Raw genomic sequence first — 24,344 nt, 5'->3', positions numbered from 1 at the left:
GCTAAATTGGGAGCTGTAGAGCAGCGATGGGCCTCAGAACTAGCTGTGTTCAACTTTGAGATTAAATATAGGCCAGGTCCCAGCAATCGCAACGCTGATGCATTGTCACGGCAACTGCACCCACAGAGTCCATCTGGCCTGCTTCCAGGGTTGAAGGTTCCACAGGAAGTGCAAGATCAGACAGATGTAGGTCAACTGGGAAATGCTGTTGCCGCTACGTGTAGAGCCATAGGTGCATTTCCATCCCGACCTAAAGCTGATCTAATATCCCTTCAAGCTGCTGACCCGGTAATTGGCCCTTTTTCACAGTATTGGGAAAGAGGGAGGCTGCCTACCAAGCAGGAAATGGGTAATGTAAGTAAGGGAGTGAAAAAGTTGGTGCAACAGTGGCCCAGAATCAAGTTGAAGGAAGGTGTCTTGTATCGTCAAGTTCAGACACCTGGTAATGGCCAAGTTTTGTTTCAACTGTTGCTACCCCAGTGCTTGCAAACAGAGGTCCTGAGAAGTTTACATGATGATCATGGGCATCAAGGCATTGGACGCACTACCAGCCTGGTGAGAGAAAGGTGTTTTTGGCCCTTTATGGCACGTGACATTGAGAAATATTGTCAGGAGTGCGATCGTTGTGTCTTGGCAAAGGCTGTAAAACCAAAAGTTCGCACATTCAGGGGGGGTTTGGTGGCTTCTAAACCCCTGGAAGTCATTGCCATTGATTTCAGTGTTTTGGACAAGTCTAGTGATGGGCGTGAGAATGTACTTGTGGTCACTGACGTGTTTTCAAAGTTCTCTCAAGCATACCCTACAGTAGATCAACGGGCAAGTACAGTGGCACGGGTATTAACTGAAAAATGGTTTTATATCTATGGGGTCCCTAAGCGTATCCATAGTGATCAGGGAAAGAGCTTTGAGGGAGACTTGCTGAAACGTCTGTGTCACCTGTACGGCATAGACAAAAGCAGGACCACACCATATCATCCTGAGGGCAATGGACAATGCGAGAGATTTAACAGAACACTCCATGATCTGTTGCGTACGCTCCCTCCTGATAAGAAAAGAAAGTGGCCGCAATACTTGCCACAGGTATTGTATGCTTACAATACCACAGAACATCAGTCCACCGGTTTTTCACCTTATGAGCTTATGTTTGGTCAGAAGCCCCAGTTGCCCGTTGACTTCTTACTGGGGGCTTCCCAGTCGGAACCAATGTCTAGATCTGCGCAGGAGTGGGTAGAGGAGCATAAACAACGTTTAAGTTCAGTTTATGTGCATGCGAAAGAACAACTCCAACAAGCTGCAGAGAGGAGAAATAAACATTTTCAGCCCACAGTTACTTCCCTTCTCTCCCCAGGTACTCTGGTTTATCGGAAAAGTCATCCTTTAGGCCGCCATAAGATCCACGATGCCTGGGATCCTATGGTGTATGTTGTTGTGCAGAGTATGGACAAAGAAGGCAGGGTTTACAAAATACGCCCTAGAGATCGTTCAGGTCCAGACAAGAACTTAAATCGGGCCGAGTTGAGAGTAATACCCTCAGGTATTGTAGCACCTGCTCCAGATGAATATCCTCTCTCTGACCCAGGGCTGGTAGTTGAGTCACCCCGGCAGTCAACATCAGATACACCAGATGATGACAGTGAGGCTGGTGGAGTTGTACTCGCCCTTGTTCCAAACCCACCCAAAGATCAGCCACCCTCGGTATGTGTTCCCGAGCTTGTTAGTGAAACTAGTAGCATAGGCTCGAGCAACTTGAACCCTGTATCCATAGTTCCAGAACAGCCAGAGGAAAGTGGGATTGATAATAGGGAGAATGTTTTAGAGCAGGACTCGGGAAGAGTTCAGGGGCGGCCTAAAAGAAGTACAGCAGGAAAGCATTCTAACCCCTTTAATCTCCCACGGTCAGTAAATCAGACTACTGCTGTTCTCACTAGCGATTCACAGAGCTCTCTTGTCCATAATGATTTGCCCCAAAATTTATTTAGGCCCTGGCAGTAAGTGGTCACCGGGACGGTGACCTTTTAAAACGGGGGCAATTGTAATGGGAAGTCTTTAGGACCCAGGGGACCCAATGGAGGGTATAAAAGAGGAAGTAGCAGCAGGTGCTCTTCATTTCCACTGACGAGCGGCTGTGAACAATGGTTGTGTGAGTAGGTGAAGAGCCTGAGAAGTTTTAATTGTCTGCTACACAAACAGTTGTTGTAAACCTCTACAGCAGAGGTTCGAGGTACAGGCTGTTTTTCTTTTAGTGTTTTTTTTTTTTTTTTTTTTTTAATTTGTTGAAATGTATTTGATGTTTATTGTATTTTATGTTTTAGTAGTGATTTTCACAAGATAAGCCAAGATAAGCCAGGTGTGCAGCAAACACAGTTGTCTGCTGGAGGTATGTTAACTTAATATATTTGACATTAAAAAAAAGTATATTGATGCACTATAATCTAATTTATATTGTATTGCCTCCTGCAGGGCAGGCTGCACATGTGAATTTGTCGCTGTTTTTTTTCCCTCCTTCTCCTTGTTGTTGTGTTTTTGGTTTTGGTAGGGTCACCTTTTAAAACTGTTTTTTTTTTATGCCGGGTTTGTTTTTATTTCTACTGGGCTGGTGCAATATTAGTCGGGCAATGTGCAATCCCTGAGTGGGACTCTTACCTTAGGGGAATTAGGATCTTTAGAGGTGCTCTGTGTGGATTTGCAGTGAATAAGTTTTTATTAAGAGTGATTTTTAGTGCCACCGATTATTGCCTGAACTAGCACTTAGTGCATGCGATAAGTGTTCTGTTGGGCTCGTATTTATTTGGGGTGGATTTGTTTCTTTTAAAGCAACGAGCATCTGGGACCGCCAAGGGAGAGCAAGCCCTCAGGTGATAGTTGCATTGCTGGCAGGTTGCACCAATAACACTATCTTGTGGTCGTTAGTGACCTTTTTACCATTTTGATGTTTTAGGCCTTTTGCAAACCCTTTGTGTTCTTTTAAAATAATAAATTTTAACATATCTGACTGATATTGACCCTCTTGTCCTGTTTATTCTGGGCTCGTTCCTGTGAGAGCTTTGGGCCTGAAAGTTTGCACAAGTAGTATTGTTATGGCCCGTCTAGGCGCGGCCAGACCACAACATAAAGGGTGATCCATCCCCGTCCAACCCCAAGCAGCACGTCACACACTTACTATTTTGTGACAGTGATTTATTTACAATAGGTGCGGTTAAACAAAGGAAGGGAGCATATCATAGCTTCAGGGTGAACCCAAGGCCAAAACAACAAACAAAAGCAGCCTATCTCAGGAATAAACGAAACTTACCTACTCAAAGGAACTAAACAAAACGACAATCACTTTCCTCCCTACCTAACAAAAACAGGAGAAAACTGATCAACCAAAAAGGCGGTCCACCCCTACATGCTCTTACATTACATAATACGTCGATACAGTGACCGGTCTGCCGGCTGGGTTGGGCCGAGGATGAATGACTGGGCAGTCCCTGGCGGGCTCTTCTTATCCGCTGTCTCCCAGTCCTCAGCCAATGGTGTGAGCCATCCACCCTGGATGCACCAATCCCGGAGGAGCACCTAGACACTCAAATCCACACACAATTACGGTCACAGTCGTAACACCCCCTTACCCAAGAATTAACATTAACCCCAAAATGTTTAATTCAAGGAGACAGTGCTCTAGACAGGGTGTCAGCCAATACGTTATCCTTCCCTTTCTTGTAACTGATCTCCAAGTTAAAATCTTGCAACAACAAGGACCAGCGCATAAGTCTTTGATTGGAGTTGCACATTTGGGAAAGGAACACCAGTGGGTTGTGATCGGTAAACACCTGCACAGGCAGCACACTTGACCCAGCATAGACCTCAAAATGCTGTAACGCAAGGAGTAAAGCAAGGGCCTCTTTTTCAATGGTGCTATAATGGGTCTGGTGTCTGTTAAACTTTCTTGAAAAGTAGCAGACGGGATGATCTACGCCGTGATCATCTTCCTGTAACAGAACAGCGCCTGCGCCACACGAGCTGGCGTCAACGTCTAGTTTAAAAGGGCGCTCAAAATTCGGCGCAGCTAGCACTGGTGCACTGCACAACAATGCTTTGGCAGATTCGAATGCCACCTGACATGCTGGAGACCAAATAAAAGGTTTTAAGGGGCTAACAAGATCAGTTAGGGGACTAACCACATCAGAAAAATTTCTGCAAAACCCTCGATAAAACCCGGCCATTCCTAAAAAACGACGCAGTGCTCTTTTTGTCTGCGGGACAGGAAAATCAACAATGGCCTGTACTTTCGCAGCAACAGGGCGCACTTGCCCCTGTCCGACCTGTTTCCCTAGATAAGTAATGGTGGCTTTACCAAACTCACACTTAGAGAGGTTTAGTGTGAGAGAAGATTCACAAAAACGTCTGAACACCTCAGAGAGCGTTTCCAGATGTTCTGACCATGTTGGAGAATAAATGACAATGTCATCCAAGTATGCCTCACAGTTTCTCACTCCAAACAATACCTTCTGCATTAGACGTTGAAATGTTGCGGGTGCGTTTCGCAACCCAAAGGGCATTACCGTGTATTGGAGGAAATGATCTGGAGTTACAAACGCGGAGACTTCAGAAGCTCTGGGGGTTAACGGGACTTGCCAATATCCTTTTAACAGGTCTAATTTAGTGACGTATGTAGCTGAGCCGACACGATCAATGCAGTCCTCCATTCTGGGGAGAGGGAAAGAATCCGGTTTTGTGACAGCATTAACCTTTCTGAAATCGGTACAGAAACGTGGGGTGTCATCTGGTTTAGGCACCAAAATACAGGGTGAACTCCACGCACTGTTACTGGGCTCAGCTAACCCATGTTTAACCAGGTATTCGACTTCCTGTTGCATTAAATTCCGCTTGGTTGGATTTACTCGATAAGCATGTTGCTTTATTGGCTTATCAACTTCCACAACGATATCATGAGAGAGCACAGACGTCTGCCGCGGATGGTCAGAGAAAAGCAGCAAATTAGCTTCAATCAGATCAAGGATATCTTTGCGGGCGGAATCTGACAGATGCGACAGGAAAGAGTCTAAGTTTTCTAACGCTTCTGAGTTTCGCAAACGGGCCAACGGCATACAACTGCTCTTGTCAGTCAAGTCATCATCTTGCAAAACATACAATGGGGGTGCCGAACACACAGAGACAGGCGTTATGGGTGTGGTTTTGTCAGCTGCCACGTCCTCTCTAGAAACATAGCGTTTAAGCATGTTAACGTGGCAAACCCTCAGTTTTCTCTTTCGATCAGGGGTTTTTACTGCATAGCTAGTGTCACTTATCCTTTTGTCCACCTCATAGGGACCAGAAAACCGCGCATGGAGGCTAGACCCAACTAAAGGAAGCAACACTAGAACCTTTTCACCAGGAGCGAAATGTCGGACCACTGTCTTTTTGTCATACCGGGCTTTCATGTTGCCTTGTGTTTGCTCCAAATTGTCACGGGCCAACTGACATGCCCGGAAAAGACGCTCTCTAAAACTGCAAACATAATCTAACACGTTATGCTCGGCTCGCTGCGACTCAGATAACCACTTTTCTTTAAGCAGTCGCAGGGGACCGCGTACAGTGTGTCCAAAAACCAGGTCAGCCGGACTAAATCCAAGGGATTCCTGGGTGGTTTCTCTAACAGCAAAAAGCAAAAGCGGAAGTCCCTCATCCCAGTCTTTACCTGATTCAAGGCAGTATTTGCGCAACATGGTCTTTAGGGTTTGATGAAATCGTTCCAGTGCACCTTGACTCTCTGGGTGATAAGGGCTGGACGTTTGATGTTTAACTTTTAACTCCTTTAAAACCTGGGCAAACACTTTTGACATAAAGTTTGTTCCCTGATCAGTTTGAACAACCCTGGGTAACCCAAAAGTCGAAAAGAACTTCGTGAGGGCTTTCACAACGTTCTTTGCCTTTAAGGTACGTAATGGAATTGCCTCCGGAAAACGAGTGGCAGCGCACATTACCGTTAACATGTACTGGTGGCCTGATTTTGTTCTTGGCAACGGGCCCACACAGTCCAATAGAACTCTCTCAAACGGCTCACCCAGCGCTGGAATCGGGTGAAGAGGCGCTGGAGTCAGCAGCAAGGGCAGGAATATCAACAACTTCTGGCGGGGGAAAAACATGCCCACCAGCTAGATCATTACCAAGAATGAAGGAAACTCCTTCGATTGGTAATCGCTGGCGCACGGCGACTTTAACGTAGCCCGACACTAACGGCGAGTGCAGGTGCACCATATGCAGAGGGGCTTTGGTGACGCTCATTTTTATTCCCCATACTAGTATGTCGGAACCACAGGATGTTTTTTCAGACAAAGGCAGCACAGACTCTAGTAGAAACGAGTGGTACGCACCCGTATCTCTAAGAATCGTGACTGGCACTTTATCATGTTCTTCACCTGTCAACGAAACAAAGCCACATGACACAAATGGTAGAAACTGCGGATCAACGTCAGTTTTCGGGTGTTGTTCAGCCTCCACGTGCACTTTTGGCGAGCAAGCGGTTTTAATCAAACCCACGCCTGCGGGAAAATTAGTGCCCCTCGCTTCTTTTCTTTTTAATACTGGACACGCAGCAATCAGATGCCCTGAATCGTGACAATAAAAACATTCCCGACCGTTTGATTTAGCACTAAACTGTGGTACGTTTTTACGCACTGCACTTGGTGACCATTTTCGTTCAGATAAATTTTCCTGAAACGAATTCTGTGCACGGAACACACTTTTGTGTGTTAAAACAAACTCGTCAGCCAGGAGAGCCGCGTTAGTGAGAGACGACACCTTTTGTTCATTTAAATAAGTCACGATGCGTTCCGGCAGACACTTTTTAAACTCCTCCAGCAAAATAAGAGTTTTCAACTCTTCCACGGTTTTAACTTTACATGAACAACACCATTTCTCAAACAACACATTCTTTTCTCGCGCAAACTCAACAAAAGTCCGGTTAGCAGCTTTATTAAGAATCCTAAATTTCTGGCGATATGCTTCAGGGACAAGTTCATACGCCTGCAGCACAGTTTTCTTAAGAGTTTCATAGTCTAAACTCTGCTCCATAGACAGGCTTGAACACACCTTGAACACACTCTTGGGCTTTCCCCACAAGCTTACATTGGAGTAGGAGGGACCAAAACTCTTTCGGCCACTTCAAAGCAGCAGCTATGCGCTCAAATGCACTAAAATAGGAGTCCACCTCAGACTCGCGAAACGGGGGAACCAACTTGATGTGTTTACTTATGTCAAACCCAGCAGAAGAAGCACTTGTGCTTGACAACGTTGGGGAAACACCCGCTGAGCCCTTTTCGAGCTCAAGAGCCCTGATACGGAGATGCATAGCCTGCACTTCCAGCTGCCTGTTGCGGGTCTCCACCTCCTTTATGCGGAGCGTGAGGCGCAGATCCTCAGTGGACGTACCTTCACCGGATTCAAAAATCCGATCAGCCTCCGCGCCAGCAGCAGACGCATCAACTGCGTCAGCAGCCGCTTCAAATGCAGTGTCATCTGTGCCCGTCACTGGCTTGTTTTCCGCATCATCTCCCCGTGGTAGAAGCACACCTTTTTCCACTAGCTTTTCAGCCAGGGCATCCTTCAACTCTGCCTTGCGAGCACTGTAAGACACTTCCACATCGTAAGAGTTAGCCACAATGAGCAGGTCCGCTTTCTTACACTTGTCAATTTTTTCCCATGAAGGTGCTCCCACAAAACCGTCCAGCGAAAACTCCATACTCACACACACACACCCCCACACAAAAACAAAACCGCCAACCAGAAAAAAAACACGCCAACCCCACAAACCAACAAGCGAGAAAAGAAACGGAACGAGCCCCCAATTATGTTATGGCCCGTCTAGGCGCGGCCAGACCACAACATAAAGGGTGATCCATCCCCGTCCAACCCCAAGCAGCACGTCACACACTTACTATTTTGTGACAGTGATTTATTTACAATAGGTGCGGTTAAACAAAGGAAGGGAGCATATCATAGCTTCAGGGTGAACCCAAGGCCAAAACAACAAACAAAAGCAGCCTATCTCAGGAATAAACGAAACTTACCTACTCAAAGGAACTAAACAAAACGACAATCACTTTCCTCCCTACCTAACAAAAACAGGAGAAAACTGATCAACCAAAAAGGCGGTCCACCCCTACATGCTCTTACATTACATAATACGTCGATACAGTGACCGGTCTGCCGGCTGGGTTGGGCCGAGGATGAATGACTGGGCAGTCCCTGGCGGGCTCTTCTTATCCGCTGTCTCCCAGTCCTCAGCCAATGGTGTGAGCCATCCACCCTGGATGCACCAATCCCGGAGGAGCACCTAGACACTCAAATCCACACACAATTACGGTCACAGTCGTAACAAGTATAGAGGCCCTTAGCGGTTACTCGGTGGCTTTCGCTCGCTACATATAGGACAAAATCTCATCCCAAACATGTCTTTTTGTCTGTCGCCACCAACATTGCTTTGGCGGTCAGATGCATCCTGACCGGTTTCAGAAGGCAAAGATAGTGTTAGCACATTTTTTTTTCACTCATGCCTTGTTTCACAAGTGAACGGTATCTCTGAAGAATGGCAGAATACTTTTTAGCCTCTCATACACATCCAAATCTGCAGCTGCAGCACTTCAACCATAGCTTTGTCTCGCTCGTTTTGCTCTACATGTCTGACGGAGCCTGTATGTTGTTGCTGCTGATGGTTTAACATGTCCAACTGATGCTGCGGGACCAAAAACATTTTCTGTGTGTGCTCCATTTTCACCTGTTTGCTATAAGACTGGTGATGAAGGGTATGGCAGCCCCTAATAACGGTAGCAAAAATCCTCCAGATTGGTTGATGGATCTTCTCTTTTTCAAACCTTTGACCTTTTTGTCTGCAACCAGCCTGATTACTTTTTTTCTTTTTTAGCTGTCTGTACTGTTGATCAGTCAGCGGGATAACACCTTTCAAAACATTGAGCGATATCTCACACAGAGCATTAATAAAATCCATGCTCGCATTACAAATAATATTCCTCCGTACGCTGGGTGGGGATTTATACAACAACTCCAACAGTGCAATGTTTCTCTGCATCCGTGAATACGACATCCTTTTTACCGCTTTAGCCGTTTTTTGGGGATATAAACAACTTGACGATCCGACAACAAATTGGTTCTGAGTCTTAAATAGTCAGGCGTCTTAGATTTATAATTGATTAGAAGATACCCGTATGGGGTGGATGTGGCATCATTAAAAGCTTCTAAGAAGTATTTTGTATTACCTGGAAACATCTGTCTACCTAAAACTGAAATTTGATATTTATCTCTCGGGTTGTTAAACAGAGTAAAATAATTAGTGTTGAACGAAATTGTTGCATAAACAAATTCTGAACTAAACACATGCAGCTCAAGTTCCTATGATGAACATATTGTGTGAACACATTTTGAACTTCTATGCTGTGTGACGGAGTGACCCGTCTCAAGGCAGAGTCCGCTGAGTATGGCACCGCCACCATTAGATCGCCACCATTAGATCGCCACCATTAGTTCGATTTGGCACCCGGGGCGGCGTATCTTTCTGACGACCGAGTAGAGGAATAAAAGGGGTGAGGAGCAAGTTGTGAGCCGCATCGGGGGTGGCTAGATTTTGGTTCCCACTTACTTGTTAAGGGCGTCGGTCGGGGAGACGTGCGGGGGGGATCGCCAATCGTGCAGGGTGACGCAAGCCGATGGTATGGGGGTGTGGGGTTTAAATAATGAGTTCACGTGTGTCTGGACCGTCATGAGAATGGCCTCATTACGTGGGCCGTTAATGTGTATATGAAGTCGGGTAGACTTCCGGGAAATAGTTGAGAGCCTGTATCAATGTATATGTTTTGGGAGTGTATAATGAAAAAGAACTTCTGGGGGAGGGAGACGGGGATTAAAGTTAGAATAAAGAATTGGTGGTGACGCCAAGGGGGAGGGGTTACGGGATATAAGAGACGGCGAGCCGGATATGAAGGGGAGTGTGTTGTAACATACAGGCTGTGTAGCGCGGATCTCAGTTTTATGTCTTTGCAACCATCTTTTTATGCACTGGGGAGGCCGTTTCAAATAAAGTATCCACACTAATACCTTACCGACTACGCCTGTGTTTGTCCGGGAGAGGTCTGGAAGGGGACCCCGTGACATATGGTGTCAGAAGTGGGATGGCTAGTCGGAAGAGGAAAACGCGCCTCCCAGCGAAGCGCACAGGGCTGCGGTCCCAGCAGCATGAGCTTCCGGGGGAGAAGACAGCAGAGGAGCTGGCGTGGGACACAGTGCCGGCGTCGTCTTCTTCAGCAGAGGAGGAGGAGATTTCCGGCAGGATTGGTCCGGAGTTGCCTACAACCTCGACCGCAGCACGTGATGGAGAACTGATTGCGATGATGAGGGACTTCCTGGCGGGACAGCAAAGGAGAGAGACGGTGTTATTGGCAGAACTCAGGGGGCTGAGGACCGTTCCCTCTCCTAATGCGCTGTTGCCGGCGGATTCAGCTAGTCAGCAGAGCTCAGGGCAAGTGTTAGCGGGAGCTAGCACTACGGCCGCTACGGCTACACCGAGCACGGTAACAGCGAGTAGCCCCAGGATGGTGCTGCCTACTCCGGCCCGGCAGCGAGAATACCGGCCGTCGTTACTGGAGGAACCGGCTCGCCAGTCCCTGGCAACGACAAGCAGCCTCGACCAGACGGGCGGAGAGTGGAGGCGATCGGAGGGGCCAAAGATTCCACCGTACCAGATGGGGGAAGATATTGAGAACTATTTGTTGCGCTTTGAGCGGGTGGCCAGAACCTGGAGATGGCCGGAGAATGAATGGGCCTGTCGGCTAGTTCCGTTGCTAGCGGGGAAGGCGTTGGAGGCCTATACCGCAATGGATGAAGAAAGAGCCCACTGTTATGAGGATTTAAAAGCTGCCTTGTTAGTTAAATTTGACATTTCCCCGGAGACGTATCGGCAGCGGTTTCGCTCTAATATTATTCCACCTGGGGAGAGCCCCACCGAGACGTACTACCGGCTGAAAGGACTGTACCGGCGCTGGCTTCGACCAGAGCAGCATACGAAGGACGAGATGGGAGAAGCGATTATTTTGGAGCAGCTAATTCGAGTTCTTCCAGGGGAGGTGAGGACCTGGGTGAGGGAGCATGAGCCCGCGGACGGACTGGCCGCAGCCAAGTTGGTGACGCAGTATTTCAATGCGCGGAGAGGAGCGGCCCCGGTCCGCTCAGCTGGGACGCCACAGCGATCGTCCCCGCAATCCGCGGGTCTGCCGAAGCGGGAGAGTAACCCCGAGCCATCCGGGGCCCCCAAGGTATCCACTCTACGAGGAGCGGGTAAGGACTTTCTTTGTTATTACTGCCAGCAGCCAGGCCATAAAGCCTCGGTGTGCCCCATCCGGAAGGCCAAAGTCACTGGGGCCTGCTATGCACCTCGGCTGGAGGCGGAACCAACAAGGGTCCAGCCAGCTGAGGGGCAACGCTATAAAACTGTAAGGGTAAATGGGCAGCAGGTTACTGCTTTGCTGGACACTGGTAGTTTTATGTCATTAATTAAGCAAAGCTTGGTACCAGTGAACTGTGTGGACTATAGTCGACAAGAAGAAGTGTTATGTGTGCATGGTGACAAACATCCCTACCCAAAGGTGGAAATAACAGTGACTATTAATGACCAGCCATATTTATTGTCTGTTGGGGTGGTACAGAATTTGCCGGTAGAGGTTATTCTGGGGATGGATGTGCCTGTGCTTATGGATTTGTTGCAAGAAAAAGAAGAGCGGGACACAGAGACAAAAGGGAGGGAAACGGGGAATGTTCAAATGAAGGTGGTAGGCCCAGTGGTCACTAGGGCCCAGGCGAAGGCGGGATGCCAACCCCTGCCAGACTTGGACAGTAGTCTGTGCGAGGGTGGCACGAAAGGGCCGAGAAAATCTCGTCGCCAACGCCGCTTTGAGAAGCAGCTATGGTCCCAGGGACCGGGCAATAAGAACATGAAATGGGATGTACCTGAAAATATTTCTGTGTTGCAAAGGGAGGATGAGACGTTGGAAGTGTTGTTTGCTAATGTGCCTGAAGGGGGAACAGGGAAATGGGGAGGAAAAGAGAAGTTTGTGGTTGAGAAAAATGTGTTGTATGCAGTTGATGGGGACCACCAGCGGCTTGTGATCCCTGCTAGTTGTAGACCTCTCATTCTGCATTTAGCTCATACCCTCCCCTGGGCAGGCCATTTGGGTCGCCAAAAAACCTATTTACGGGTTAGTACGCGTTTCTTTTGGCCGTCAATGTATACGGATGTACAGAAGTACTGTCGTGCATGCCCTGTGTGTCAGAAAACTTGCCCAGCGCGCAAATCGGATCGGGCTCTGCTACAACCCTTGCCGGTCATCTCTATCCCCTTCCGTAGGGTAGCTATGGACATTGTGGGTCCGTTAGTAAAAAGTGGTCGGGGTTATCAGTACATATTGGTGGTGTGTGATTACGCGACTCGTTTCCCAGAGGCGTTTCCGTTGCGAGCGATCACAGCCCCTAATGTTCTGCGCGCACTGATACAGTTGTTTTCTCGGGTGGGGATACCTGATGAGATTTTGACCGACCAAGGGACTAACTTTACGTCGAAGTTAATGCAGCTCTTCCACACTCAGTTAGGCGTTTCGGCCATCAAGACGTCACCGTACCATCCACAGACAGATGGGTTGGTGGAGAGGTTTAATCAGACTCTCAAACGGATGTTACAGAAGTTTGTGTCAGACACGGGAAAAGATTGGGACCAGTGGTTACCCTTTCTTTTGTTCGCGTATAGAGAGGTTCCACAGGCGTCCACGGGGTTCTCCCCCTTTGAGTTACTGTATGGGTGGGAGGTACAGGGGCCGCTTGATCTCGTTCGAAAGGGGTGGGAGTCTTCGACCGTGGCTCCAAATGAGAAAGGGGTGGTGCAGTTTGTGCTGGAGATGAGAGAGCGGTTGGAGCGGTACCAGGCCGAGGCCGAAGCCAATCTGCGGGATGCTCAACGAAGCCAGAAGATCTGGTATGACCAACAGGCCCGGCAACGTGAGTTTCAGCCCGGACAAAAGGTGCTGTTACTTCTCCCTTCTTCCAACAGTAAACTGCTGGCGAAATGGCAAGGGCCCTATATCGTGCTTCGCCGAATGGGACCAGTGACGTATGAGATCCATCATCCGGGAAAAAAGAAACCGAAACAAACCTACCATGTGAACCTCCTGAAGGAATGGGTGGAGCAGCCCCGTCCGGCTCCGAGGGAGGCACTGATGGCCAGGGTGGTGCACGGAGGAGGACAGAGTGAACCTGAGCAGGCTACGGATCCAAGGTCTCCGGTATTGACTCATCTGACCTCACAGCAGGCTGCGGAGCTACTGAAAATTCTGCAGGAGACGCCTTCGCTGTGTTCCGTTAACCCAGGTCGGACTACCTTGGTTGAACACGTGATCCGGCTAAAAGAGGGACAGCCCATCCGGCAACGGCCCTATCGGGTTCCGCAACACTTGGTGGAGAAGCTGCGACAGGAGGTGGAGAAGATGCTGGAGCTTGGAGTGATCGAGCCGTCCTGCTCCGAATGGTGCAGCCCGGTGGTCATTATCTTCAAAAAGGATGGCTCTTTACGCATCTGCATCGACTTTCGAAAGCTAAATGCCATCTCCGAGTTTGATGCGTACCCCATGCCGCGAATTGAGGATTTACTGGAGAAGATTGGGGCTGCCCAGTATATCACCACTTTGGACTTGTGCAAAGGCTACTGGCAGGTGCCACTGGAGGAGACGTCGAGGCCGTACACTGCTTTCAGGACCCCTGCCGGGCTCTTCCAGTTTACCGTGATGCCCTTTGGCCTACATGGGGCACCGGCTACCTTCCAAAGGCTGATGGACAAGTTGTTACAGGGCTGTGACGGTTATAGCGCCGCCTACCTGGATGATGTCGTCATCTTCAGCCACACGTGGGAGGAGCATATGCAGCATTTGTCGGAGGTCTTGGGAAGAATTCATAAGGCCGGGCTGACTCTGAACCCCTCGAAGTGTGAATGGGCGCGGCAGGAGACTCGCTACTTGGGCTACCAGGTGGGACGAGGAGAGGTACGACCGCAGCTGGATAAGGTGGAAGCTATCCAGAATTGTCCTCGGCCTCGCACCAAGAAGGAGGTGCGGGCTTTCCTGGGACTGGTTGGTTGGTACCGAAGGTTTGTGCCCCAGTTTGCAACAATGGCGGCGCCGCTGACGACATTACTGGGGAAGAACCAACGAAATCCGGTCATATGGACCGCAGCATGTGAACAGGCGTTCCAGGGACTGAAAACTTGCCTGTGTTCGACCCCCGTGCTCTGGAGTCCGGACTTTAAGAAGCAGTTTTTGGTCCAGGTGGATGCCTCCAAGAGCGGCCTGGGAGCCGTGTTGGTTCAAGGGGACCCGGGCGAGGAGCACCCGATCCTATATCTGAGCCGCAAGCTGCTGCCGCGGGAGACCAATTACTCGACGGTGGAGAAGGAGGCTCTGGCGATTAAGTGGGCGCTGGAGAAACTCCGGTATTACTTACTGGGAAGAGAGTTTGTGTTGGAGACTGATCATCGGGCGCTTACCTGGATCCAGTCCATGAAGGATCATAATAGCCGACTTACACGCTGGTACCTCTCACTGCAACCTTTCAGGTTCGCCATCCGGCACAGACCAGGTACACTCAATGTGGTGGCGGATTACCTCTCTAGGTTGCCGCACATCGCCAACCTCCGGGGGGAAGGGGATGATGTGACGGAGTGACCCGTCTCAAGGCAGAGTCCGCTGAGTATGGCACCGCCACCATTAGATCGCCACCATTAGTTCGATTTGGCACCCGGGGCGGCGTATCTTTCTGACGACCGAGTAGAGGAATAAAAGGGGTGAGGAGCAAGTTGTGAGCCGCATCGGGGGTGGCTGGATTTTGGTTCCCACTTACTTGTTAAGGGCGTCGGTCGGGGAGACGTGCGGGGGGATCGCCAATCGTGCAGGGTGACGCAAGCCGATGGTATGGGGGTGTGGGGTTTAAATAATGAGTTCACGTGTGTCTGGACCGTCATGAGAATGGCCTCATTACGTGGGCCGTTAATGTGTATATGAAGTCGGGTAGACTTCCGGGAAATAGTTGAGAGCCTGTATCAATGTATATGTTTTGGGAGTGTATAATGAAAAAGAACTTCTGGGGGAGGGAGACGGGGATTAAAGTTAGAATAAAGAATTGGTGGTGACGCCAAGGGGGAGGGGTTACGGGATATAAGAGACGGCGAGCCGGATATGAAGGGGAGTGTGTTGTAACATACAGGCTGTGTAGCGCGGATCTCAGTTTTATGTCTTTGCAACCATCTTTTTATGCACTGGGGAGGCCGTTTCAAATAAAGTATCCACACTAATACCTTACCGACTACGCCTGTGTTTGTCCGGGAGAGGTCTGGAAGGGGACCCCGTGACAGCTGTCAGACGCAGTATTCATCACATCGTCGATAATGAGCAAGTTGTTCTTATCCGGAGGTAAAAGGACATCGTCACTCAGAGACTCCGGTATACCATTCACAAAGGTGATTTTTCTTATCTGAAGAAGTTGATTGTATTAAGGTTGCCAGCAGGAGTAGATGTAAACAATATGCCAATTTTGGCTGAAATAATAGTAGATGCTTTTTCAATGATGCTTTTGACAAAGAAAGTCTTTCCACAATTACTCGGCCCGCTAATAACTAAACTAAAGGGTGCTGGAGCCTCCCATCAAAGGCTTGATCCTGATCAGTATCCATAAGGGAGCATTGTATAGTCAGGCAGCACCCTTCTCTTGTTATAGACCACCTGAACTTTTTTTACATCTGTTTCATTCCTGAGATGAAACCTCTTCTTATTGCGTTTGATGGTGTCAGACTCTGCAACTAAACGCGCATCCCTGTTGGCCACAAATGCCTTGACTAAGCCTTTCAACGATTCGTGGGTAACAACTTTAGAATTAACATCATTGAGTGTTACACCTTTACACTTAACCTGAGTCTTGCCCTGTTTTGTGTAATAACATTAGCATTTTGGACCTCCAGAGACAAACTCAGTAATGTGATCATCCTCTCCAGACCCGCCATCTTTGAGCTCATCAGTCAGCTCACCGAGGTATGGTCCTAAAGGGGGTACCCACTCCCCGGGATGAGAGGTGAAGATAACTGAATCTGTGTCGCAGTAAAGAATGTGTTCCTGCAGCTTGTCTAACAAGTCATACAGAGTGAGCCTCGCATAGGCCGTAGTCATAGCACCGACAAAGACATTCACATCCTTCACCCGCGACCCTCTACCATCAGCGTGACACCACTGAACCATTGCAACATCATCGGAGATGAAACAAAACTGGCGTCCGTCATAATGGTCACTGAACATCAGCTGTGTGAATCTGGCAGGGTCTGTAATCAGCTCGCAAGATGGCATATTTGTTCGCATGCAGAATCACCCCCAGAGAGAGTTCAGAAGCAGTTTATTACAACTTCTGATTGCTTTGTTTACACAAATCTTAGCAGGGTCAAGTCTGATGCCTTCTCTCTCACAATAGTCTGGAACAAACTTCTGCTGCTCCTCAGCTGTTTTGACATTTTTCGGGTATCCAGATGCCTGCTGCTTCAATTTCAAAAATGTTTTGAGTGTGTCAGTCTTATTAGGGAGGTGCCAAACTTCAGCGATGCAGACAATCTGATACCCTTTTTCAATAGCCTTTTCAAGCTCAAAGGAAACCCAAGTACCTGACAGTTGCCTCTCACGCTCAGCATGCACACAATCACTGTGCTGGCGCTGCTCTTCAGCACACGTTCTGCAGAGAGGAAACATCAGCTTATTGTGGCACTTGTAGGGCAGAACAGGATGAAATAGACCCCTTGGAGGAAGCACAGTGCACTTAAAAAACCCGAAATAATTTTCAACTCTGTCAAAATGATTGGATATGATCTGAGGGTGACCTATTGGATAATTCTTCGTGCACTGAACAGTGGGGTAAAGACTTGTAAAATCATAGTATCTGATCTTTTCATCTCCACCATCATCAACCTTGTGGTACAGTTTCATCGCATTAGTCCTCCCCCCAAACAACGCGTCTCTAGGGTCCAGAGGCTCAGGCTTTTTGTATTTGTGCATAAAGTCCTTGACTGACTGATCAGTCGACTTTAATGATGACCAATCACACCCCCACATGACCACGACATTAAGACCATAATGCATTCTTAGAGCATTCACCTTCTCACAACTTGCATGATACAACTCGCCATATGACAGCTTGGCGGCAGGGTTAACATCACTCTCCGGTTAGCAGCGGAGACAGCCGTGATAGAAACACCCAAAGAATTCATATGCACTTCTGCTGGAAGCATCAAATCCATCCACAAAATAAGGTCCTACTTTTTGTTCGCCGCCTCTGAGAGCATGCTTGATAACAATGTTTTGTTTCGTATTGAAGCCATTCAAGAGACACGTCTGAAAATGTCTTATTCTGATCAACATGCGCACCGTGATGAGTCAATGCCAGGGTGTCTTTTGGAAGAAACAAGGTTTTGAAAATCCCCATGCAGTATGATGCCAGGGTGGCGTGTGAAAATGGATCAATCTGCGTGCACTCCATCAAGGTCTCGCGGTATATTTTACAAGCCATTCTCAACACTTCGACATCATTAATGCAGTACTTACGCATTTCAGCCTGTAAATCAAATGGTTTCTCGCAGGCAGGCTTGTACCACGCCATCAATTTCTCCTTTTCAAATTCAGACATTTTTTCATACCCGTAAAAAGACGGGGCAGGATAAGGACCTACATAGAATTCGTCAGCCCTTGTGTTAAATGTGTGTGGAAAGAAGCCTTTTTCAAGGTCCTCGAATCCCAAGGCAGAAGGCAGAGAGCTAAATGAGTCCACCCATCTCTGATCATAGGATTTGTCATACATTAGAACGACACGACTCCCTCTCATTGTTACACCCGGAGCAATACCCTGTTTAACGAGGTATTCCAGGAGAATATAGCTGTCGAAACCCGAAGAATTATGGGCTATAAATGTATAGCCACGGTATTTAGGCCTTCTGTAGTGGATACATGAATTAAACATGATTATAAAAACACATCGAGGCAACGAAGACCAGCTTACACTCAATATTAATATGAATACACAACATACACGCAACAAAGACACGCTTACACTCATGAATGGAAAATTGGAGTTTCTGGTGTTTCAGGCCAAGTTTCTGGTTGAATTGTTTACAGCGTCATGTGTCACTAAACCTGACAAGCGAGCTCTCACTCTTAACTGAAGACGAGGAATGCAGCTCCAAAGAGCAATAACACGGCAGTTAAAGAGCGACAGTGGAGAATGCAGGACAAAGCTGAAAGAGAACTTCTTGTTATTGGACTGTTGAAGTGGGAGAGGACAAAGGAGTGAGAGCAGTAGGTGAGAACACAGAGGAACGCTGTTATTTAATGTGGGAAATCTAAATTTGGGTTAGCAAACCTGGGGAAAAAAAACTGACTGCTTAAGTGGGAAAATTGTGAAGGAGTCTGAAACACTGCAAATAGAAACATACACAAAATCACACACACAAGCAGAAAATGTATTAACCTTACTAACACTTACAAATACAAGAGAGCTCATGAAGATTAGACAACATCTTCAGCATGTGAGTCTGTTTATCATCTTGTCCAAGTCACTTAGTGTGAAGAAAAAGTGATACAAAGATCATTGGACTAATATCAAAGTAGTTAAAAATGATCCAGTTATAGCAGAGAAATGTGTAGGAAAGGCAGCTTTGAGAACATGCCCTGGTGGATCTGCAGCTCCACTGCACAGACATCGATTAAACCTGACTAATAACACACATGCAATGAAAATCAGCTTGTTATCTTTCATCAGTGTTAAAATAGTGTGAATGTAACACACTTAAACCCTGAAGTTGAGGAATAACTCAGGGACGTTGAGATATGACTCAGTATGCAAATGAGTTGAATGACTGGGGACAGGAACAGAAAAAGGAGAACTTGTGTTTCCTGTCTGACTGGATGAGTGAAGCTTGCACTGAAACACACACTGTGACTGTGTGAGAAGAAAGGCTTGGTAACAGACAGGATAATTAAATAAAGTGGTCAGGTCTGTGACTACGTGCAGTCGTCCAGATTTGGAAAAGAAATTTAGAATTTAGTGATGATAGATGGTTATAACGTCTTTAGAAAGGGCTTAATGAGAATATCAATGGTGTGCAAAACTGTGCAGCTTTTAACAAGATTTTCTGTGTATTGAGCAGGTGAGACTATGTCAGTTGACCTCAGACTGTCAGGACGCTGAAGAACTTGAGGCAAAACTTTTCTGTGATTAAGATTTTTGGGGTTGTTGTTTTAGTGATGGGTTGATTCTGTCGGTTAGGTTTGGGTTGTTTTCTTATTTTAATAGAGGGAGTTTTATTAAACATGGACATGGTTAGAACTGGGCCCTTTAAAATGGTAACAGTGCACTTAGAGAAAACCTGTCAGGTGATGATGTTTTGTGCTCTGATGAGCTAATAATCAGCTCTCTTTTTCTCATTTTTGTTCTAAGCAGGCCTGAAAGATTGAATTAACAGCGCTGTAAAAATTTTCGGGAGAACAAATATAAGGTGAGCTTTTCCAGATTACAACTGGCTGAGGAAAAGCTGACCTGTGGGGACCTGATCAGGTTGTAAGTCCCTGTCTAAAATGATTGCAGCGAGTCAATCCAGTCCAAGAGCATAAAGAACTCTTTTCCTAAAAAACAAAAAACAAAACAAAATAAAACAAATGAATGAGCTCACGTTGCTGAGGGTGGAGAATCTGATTATTTGCGCAGGAGTCTCCACCCTCAGCAATATCTGGTGTGAATGTGTGTGAATGGACTGTGACTGGACTGACGATGTGGACTAAAGGTTGGACTGACTGGACACTGAGATAAAGACTGGACCAAGAGTAGGATGAATAAATGCTGACAAACAATTCACCATGCTGGCTGGAGAAAGGGGATGCTTTGCTTTGCTTTGCTTTGCTTTGCTTTTGCCATGAGCAGGAGGAGCGGAAGACTTAATTCTGGGGCTGCTTATTTTGGGTTGCCGATGTTTGCTTTGAGAAAATTCTGTTTTATTGACTGGGTGTAGATTATGGTAGTACATTATATAGTAGGGGGAAATACCAGATGCTAAAGGGGAGAAAATGTTGGATGTTACTCATGTTACTATTAACAAAAGCAGGCCACTGTGGAAGTCAATTAAATTTGATAGAGGAAAATAATTACAAAGACTTGTCCAAGTGACCAAGGTTTTTCCCCCCCCCCCCCCCCCCCCTTTCTTAAATAGACAACCATCATATCTCACAGTATAATAATATTGAACGGGTTGCATTGTTGCAGTTTGTCATGTTTCTCAGGTCTTTGTCTGAATGTCCTATGAACATTACCTGTCTTGTTCTCATGTTGTTGCTAAGGATTGTCTCATTGCACTGAAGTCACACTGGGTTAAATATTTACACTTGGGTTTTAAGGGGTATTTTTTTTTTTTTTTTTTTTTTTACGGGTTGTACGGAAGCCCCAAACGCAATTTCATTGTTCTTTGACAATGACAATAAATAAATACTTGACTTGACTTGACTTGACTTTTAAACAGTAAATTATTAAAACAGCAGCAAAGTAACGAAAGCATATATATTTTGGGTAAGTCTGATAAAGTAAAATAAAATGTACCATTACATTAAGAGGAGCAGGAAACAAACGGGAGGCCAGTCCTGACGGTGGATTACACTAGGACTGAGGACCTGATTGAGCGTGCCACCGGCTTCAGTGACAGTAACCTCTGGCTGGACTGGGTGGCTCAAAATGCTAAAGAACAACATGTATCTGATTGTGTTGCCTGTGCTTCAGCTAGACCACGTTTGTTCACGGAGCCCGCACCACTGTATCCAGAGGACAAGTGGGGCTATGACTGCATGTTGCGGTTGACTAGAGAAGCGGTGAGCACTGGCAACTGGACTATCTTGTCCAGCTTATTTCCCTTAATTCACAAGCAAACACAAGTAGGACCATTCATGCCCAAACGAAACAACTACACATGCTTTAAATTCTCAACGGATACGGTAACGGATACGGAGGGGCTGAAAACTCTGTCTAAAACCATGCATGAGCACTCGGGAATTGACAATCCGCTGGACAGCTGGATGACTTCAGTGTTTGGGAAATGGAAGGGGTTTTTCATGTCTGCAATGTTTTCTACTGCCACTTTTTAGCGATACTGGTCACCTGCGGTTGTTGTCTCATTCCTTGCACCAGAGGACTGCTGGAAAAGGTAATAACGAGGGCAGTGGACCCCAGAACGGTCGTTCCAGTGGCCATGATGCCATTGATGGACTTAGAAGCGGCCAAATGGGCCGAGGAGTGACACAACACGAAGTGTGGTGACCTTTCTTTTTGAAAGGTCAAGAGAGGGAATGTGGGAATAAAGAAAATACTTTACTGCTACAATATAGCCTTCATCATTAACATTGCATTAAAATGTTTATTAAAGCTACTGGCATTAGACTAAAACTTTTATTAAAGGTGCAGCTATAATCATTGTATACACACATTGCATATTGTGCTCATCACAGAGTTGATGCTCAGTCTATTCAAGGTCTTAAGCTTCGTTGGGCACGATGTCCCGATGATCTATTGTGTAAGTGACTTGGAGCAGCAGAAGGTTAAACCGCATACACGCTTACAAACACAAATGATTTAAACATAGGCCAGGCCGAGGGCCTGGAATTCATTTAGCTTCTAACTGCATTTGAGCTGCCTAGTAACAAGTGACAGAAGAAGAGTCAAGAAATTGTAAGTCCCCAGGAATCATCTGGAAGGTGAAACAAATTGCCATGTATGGAAGAATGTGACAGAAAGAGGAACGTCTCTGTCTGTTTTTATGCTGATATGGTGATGGTGTATATCTTACCCTGGGTGTGTTTAATAAAATTAAAAGTGTTGCTCACACACATAAAGAACATTGAGATCAAGTAAATTAAGATTAATTAAAGATTAAGTAAAGTTAATATAAAGGACAGAGCCCAGAACATGATATTTTGAACCAACTTTGAATAATTAAGGGAACAATAGATGCACACAGTAGATTATTGAGGTGTAGCAGAGAGAGGCGTTTTGTTTTCTATCCTTTACAGGAGAAGATTTCAGGACCACAGCGACTACAGGGGTGGCGAGAATCCTGGAAGCCCCAGACCGCACGGAACCAACCAGAGAAAGGGGAACCAAAAGAAGCACAGAGCACAGAGAACCATAGTTCCAGAAAATGTGTTGTTTAGGAGATTAAAAGCTCGTTAGACACAGGTTAAATGTGAGCATAAAAGTAATGAAGAGTAAGGAGAGGGACTTTAGGAACAGTTGTAGGATTTCTATGTTATGTAAATTGCCCAAACACAGTATTCAGGCCGGATATGCTCTACACGTTAAAGGGGGCAAAGAAACCAGGACTAAGTTTGGAAGATGAAATGGGCTAACTCTATGGAGGATGTTTCCAAAGATTGACAAAATAATCTAGGGCCTTTTACCAGAAAAGCTGATTGTATCTGTTTGGAGTTTACAGTGAGCACTGAGGGAAGTCAGGAGTGGGTTTAAATTGGGATTCTGGGTAAAAAAGGGGGTGTAGGAAGTAGATTTAGGACATTTCACATTTCACAGGTGCTGTCTTAGAGCTTGATTTATTTGTTGTGGATAGAAGTAATTATGACGGAATAATAAGGAAACATTGAAAACATACAACCCGTTGAGGGGACAGATAGGGTTGGGCAATTGAAAGGTTTAATTTTGTTTAGCATAATCTCTTTTGTTATATTTTAGCCTTTTAACATGCAGGTAAACTTAATGGGATAAATTAGGAATTATGTCGTGTTTCTTAGCAAACACGAAAAGGGGGAGAACTGTCATGTAATTAATATATTCTTAGTGCTTATTTTCTGATTATATTGTTTTATGTACTTTAATAATGAAGGTTTGTAAAGCAAGGCCACTTTTGACTCACAAACTAAGTGCTCAGCCAGACTGAAAAACAGGAAGTTAGTGTAGAAATATACAAGCATATTAATAAATACAGAAAGCCAGACAGAAAAGAGGAACTTGTACCATATAAGGAGTTGTTGAAACTGTGTGACGTGTAAAGTACCAAAATAACACCTATATGAGACACATTTTTAGCTTCTAATGTTAGAGATCCTGCAACTGGCGAGACCTCTTCCCTCTGACCCCTCCCCAAACCCTCAAACCCTCCTACCCACCTCGACATACAAACTCTGTGTGGCTTCACGTGTTCTGTTGATGTTTACATGATCGAAATAACTTGAACACAAACAAAAACAAACAAAGAGGAAGACCGCACCGGAAGGAAAAAACTACAAGTCCCAGCATCCTCTGTGTTTAGGGAGCAGTAGTGAAAGTGAAAGTATTGAGCCTCCGTTGAGAGGAGGAGGAAGGTGGAGCTGAGGCAGGTGAGTGTTTACATGAATATGTTTCTTCTTACGACATAAAATAATTCCACGCTGTTCGTGTCTGTGGGTGAAATGTGAGGCCGGTCGGCTCCTCTGAGCGCTGGTTTCCTGTAAGTAGAGAGGAAGTGAGTTTAGCTGAGCCTCCGTTTAGTGTGAGAGAGCAGGAGGAGAGTGAGAGCTGTGCTGAGGCAGGGTGAGTGTTAACACCGCTCTGACATTACTGTGTCTCTGTGGCGGGAACAACAGGCTCCGTCAGTGGAGGCAAAAATAATCAGACTTTGGTTTTTCAAAGGAAACAACTTTATGTCGGAAGTTCCCGCACGCTCATTGGATAACGATGTGTCAATCTCGAGCTATTAGCCAATGAGCGTGCGGATTCACAGAAAGACCCGCCTTTATCACGGGACTTTAAAAACTACAATGGCGACAGAAACTCCGTGAGTGGAGTTCAGGGTGACGTTATGAAACTGTGACGTTTGAGCCACTTCCTGTTCTCAGTCCCAGCGTCCTGATCACCGAGGTTTCTGTTGCTCTGATATCTGATATTGATTATATTTCATTTCATTTCTTTATTTATTTCACACGTGGTTCAACAGTGTTTTGTTTCCTACATACAGATCCTCCTTCCCATTAATATAACACTGCACCCATGGGTGAAAAGGAACAGGAAGAAGAAAAAATTCTTCTCAGCACCTGCCCCCTATCTGCAATGTAATTATTCTTACAAGAGGGCGCCAACAACCCAAAAATCCCTCTAACATGTATCTTTATGTAACAATGCAAAACTAAACAACAAATCAGGATAATCAGCAATATACAGCACTACTAAATGTCAATGACGATTTTTCCTTCCACATTTAGCCC

General features: G+C 46.4%; 2 protein-coding genes and 1 long non-coding RNA gene across 3 annotated transcripts in view; all 3 read left to right on the top strand.

Annotated features, from left to right (window-relative positions):
* The window catches only part of LOC145422960 (protein NLRC3-like), a gene marked incomplete at its 5' end in the record, with an annotated part of 416,117 nt that overhangs the window by 178,594 nt on the left and 213,179 nt on the right, over positions 1-24,344 (top strand). The gene's annotated exons all lie outside the window — the stretch shown is intronic.
* The window catches only part of LOC113017568 (protein NLRC3-like), a 238,603-nt gene that overhangs the window by 122,824 nt on the left and 91,435 nt on the right, over positions 1-24,344 (top strand). The window lies entirely within an intron of this gene.
* On the top strand, positions 143-2,998 carry LOC113033177 (uncharacterized). The gene is made up of 2 exons (XR_013905986.1): positions 143-2,377; positions 2,461-2,998. It is a non-coding gene; the product is annotated as an uncharacterized LOC113033177 (long non-coding RNA).

The sequence above is a fragment of the Astatotilapia calliptera genome, chromosome 3 (assembly GCF_964374335.1).
Source record: "Astatotilapia calliptera chromosome 3, fAstCal68.1, whole genome shotgun sequence".
NCBI lineage: Eukaryota > Metazoa > Chordata > Actinopteri > Cichliformes > Cichlidae > Astatotilapia > Astatotilapia calliptera.
Note: the sequence above shows the minus strand (reverse complement) of the source record. Positions and strands in the feature narration are given on the sequence as shown.